We start from the raw sequence: 3,812 nt of genomic DNA on the forward strand, positions 1-3,812 counted from the left end.
TGCCTACCGGGTGCGCGGGCGGGTGTGTGAGAGAAGGCGAGGGGAGCCGCAGGGTGGGAGAGGAGGGAGTCCCGGCGGGAGGGCGGGGTAGAGGCTGGCGGGAGGGGGGCTTCACGGAGCTCCAGCCAGGGCCGCGGTGCGCCTGCACGTCACGGCTACTCAAACCCAAGCACGTCCCGAAAGCGGTATTTTCTGCGTCTGGGAGGTTTTTGCATCCTCAGTTCCCACCGCTGGGGCTGGCGGCGACCAACTGTAAGAGAAACTCACTGGGAGGCGAGGCAGGGGGGTGCGGAGGATGGGAAGGCGACTCTGAAGGGTGGGAAGTGAATGCTGGACTTGATCGTCTTTCTCTGTCTTTCAGCGCGGACCTGTCGCAGCCAGAGAGCTGTCATTTTAGCACCGGGATTCAGAATTGATCCAGTCCGCAGCGGAGGGGGTACATCCCAGCGCCCGAGCTGCTGAGTGTCTCTGGCTGGAACAATAGTAGTTTTTCTCTGCGAGGCTGCAATTAACATCTTATTTGTTCTGGCTCCATACAGGCTTTGTCAGGATCGCGGTGCGGCGACCGAGGTTGGGCTCTTGCATTGCTTTCTGCTTGGCAATGGAATCATGGTTTCGGGGTCTAAACTTTTGTTTCATTTTGTAGTCTTAATGCATCTGATTCTTTTTCAAGTTTCCCTAGTAACAGGTTTGGGGACGGGGTGGGAAGAAACAAGAAAAGGGGTGAAGAGAAACAACCAGATTATATAGAAAGGGAAAAGGGATAAGTTTCCCCACCTTTTAATCTATCTGCCTGTCTATCTATCTATTATCTATCTGTCATTTTGCCTCCTGGACAGTTGGCTGACGAAGTGTCTGATAAACCAGCTTCAGATACATGCTACAAAAGGTCATTCGCCTCCTGATTATGTCTCTACTTGTAAACGCAGTTGGTGGTTTGCAAAACAAGTGCTAAAATAGTGCAATGATGTGGTGGGAGGAAACCATCATGGGCAATTCATATCAAGTGCTGGAATCTTCATAAGGGTGAGTTTCTCGAGCGGCAGGTGAAGTTGAATAAAGCAATTTTCCATCATTTGTTCCCCTCACTCTTGCATTTTTTTCCTCCGCTCGTTTCTCTCCCCTGGGGCGATTATGGATAGCCAAGAACACCATTTTAAAAGAGATTGATAGTGAAAACAGGAAGATGCTGATGGTCTTTTATCCACTGAAGTTGTTTGAAATATTAAAATTGGTCCTTTACTTCTTAATACATATTAACAGAGTGACCGTCTTCAAGGCTTTCCCTTGTTAAACGAGTGCCTGGGATAAACACTCTGTAAGGGAAACAGTTAATAATTCCCCAACAGGCTTTAACTATTTTCCCAGTAACAGATCACCGGCAAGAGAGCAGCCTGGGTGGCATTTTGGTTTTGTGTCATTTTGGTTCTTTAAAATATTTTTTATTCATTTAAGGAAATGTTAAAAGGAATAATTAGGGTTTATATCCAGAACAAATTTTGAAACACCGTTTAAGCAAACACATTTTCTTTTAAAAACAAAGAACATTGAGCAACACAAAGGAGAAAAACATTTTATTTCAACTTCCCTAGAGATCATAATTATGATTTTTGCAAGGCAATTTGGTCATTTCTGTTACTTTATCCAGAGGAAAAGAAAACCATGACAGATGTGGAATAAAAATGGAGAAAAAAAAAATGCTTCGGGTGGTTTATACATAAAAAGGAAATAATGTAATGGGAGGTTCAGTTATACTTCTATTTTGCACCTAGTGATTTCTCATATTATCTTGTAACACTGTGATTTTGATGTTTCTTAGAAATTCTTAAAGTCATGACACAGTGGCATAAGAATAACAGCTGAAAGGGACAATTTAAAAGGCTTAATCCTAAATGGAAAGGATCACTTACTCCCAGGATCATTTATATTCAAGTAGAAGTCAGGGCAGGGTCAGAAAAGAAAGCCATCCTTAATAAAGCCCTTCACCCTTCACATTGTTTCTCATAACCTTCATAAATTGCAGGCTACTGAGCTGGCCTGATGATGATCCTGCTGAGATATATTTATAGCAGATGATTTGTGGATGATAACTACGCCAAGCAAGACACGGTCTCCAGTAACCCCAGGCTCGTCTGACTTCCTCAGGGGATTATAATCAAGAATCAGGAAAAGAACCCTATATGAACAGTCTGGTCTCTGGACACTAACAACAGCACAATCCAAAGGCAAAGCAAGGAAGGAACCACTTTGTTTCATGTCTGCAAGATGCTCCATATAGAAAGCATTGCTGACATGTTGACCCAACAGCAAAAAGAGAGCAGCAGTTCACACACCCTCAGCTCTCTGTCCTTTCGTTTCTATTGATGTTGGTCCACTTTTATGATTTAATACATGTTAAATTCACCATTTCAAATTATCATTATCTGCTTTCATTGGTCTTTTTCACGAGTCCAAGTGTATGTCTATATTTATGTTTATATATATAAACATTTTATTTATACATACCTATGTATATGTATGCACACATTTGCAAGTATGCATACACATATGTGTGTGTATATATGTATTTGATATGTATGTATTTCAGTTGATACACATATATTTGCTTGGGAAGTTTCACTATATTGCTTTGTATTTCTCTGTTATAAAGTAATGCATTTCATTCCAAAACTACCAGATTAATTGTATAAATTGATTATTACATAAGTTTCCTTGATGATTTACAGAAGAACTATTGAGAGGTCACTGTTAGCACATCAAAATATAGACTGGTATTACATTTTAAATTGACCCAGGTATTTAAAGTTAAAGCCTTTGAAATTTATCTTTCCTATTATTAATGCATTTTATTAAGATTACTTTGGAATGATGAGATTTCTAAGTTTGATTTATCTCTGTTTTTCATCTTTTTGTCTGTATGTGCTAAATTTAGTCCCTCCACTTTGAGAATAACCCTATAATCCAGGATCACTGCTTAAAATTCAGTATCATTTGCACAATTCTCATACTCAAATAAGAATGTTTCTAGAATACGTTTACTCAATTTTAAAAAGTGTTTTCTCTTTCCTTCTTTCTCTCATAGTCTTTCTGATATTACCATATTACCACATTCTAAATTCTGTAACTTGTTATTTTCAGTAAGGCTTTAAGAAGCATGGATAGGCTTGTAGGTTATTTCTTGTTAAATATGCCTTAATTTTTTAGTATTTAGTATTATTTTTTAGTATTTAGTATTTGGTATCTCCCATATATATATACACACACATATATATATACACTATACACACACACACACAGAGCTTTTGGAATGTTAATTAAATGATCAAAATATTATAAGATTACATTGTTATGAGTACTTAACTTACTCTTAAAAGTAGCATATTTACTATAAATTGAAACAACTTCTTCTTCTTCTCTGTCTCCTCCTGATTATTATGATTTTTTTTGTTATTAAATAAGGAAGTCTCTCAGGAACCAAGCTGTATATCCTCTAGTCTCTTTGAAAAAACAAATTGGTCATTTTCTACTTGGACATCCCAGAATAGAAAGTACATGGAAGTACTAAAAAATAAAGGGATAGACTTGGGGTTAAGGGAGATGTCATAGAACAGCTATCCTGGGTTAGTTCAAGTGTAGTCCTATTCCATGCCAGGCAAAGTCAAGGTTAAGTTTAGTCCAAAAATCCCAGTTACATCAAGTTTCCATTTTTTATCATTATTTCCCTATACAACGATACAAGTTTTTAAAAAGTCGGTAAATACTTTTGGCCATCAATTTTCAAGGTTTCATTGGTGATATTAAGGAAATACTGT

The 3,812-nt window shown here is 38.4% G+C and overlaps 1 long non-coding RNA gene across 1 annotated transcript; it reads left to right on the plus strand.

Moving 5' to 3' along the window:
* The first annotated feature begins 753 nt into the window (after window positions 1–753).
* On the plus strand, window positions 754–2,417 carry LOC105537638. The gene is made up of 2 exons (XR_001005749.1): window positions 754–889; window positions 2,024–2,417. It is a non-coding gene; the product is annotated as an uncharacterized LOC105537638 (long non-coding RNA).
* The last annotated feature ends 1,395 nt before the right edge of the window (window positions 2,418–3,812 follow it).

This window comes from Mandrillus leucophaeus, unplaced genomic scaffold, assembly GCF_000951045.1.
Source record: "Mandrillus leucophaeus isolate KB7577 unplaced genomic scaffold, Mleu.le_1.0 Scaffold177, whole genome shotgun sequence".
NCBI lineage: Eukaryota > Metazoa > Chordata > Mammalia > Primates > Cercopithecidae > Mandrillus > Mandrillus leucophaeus.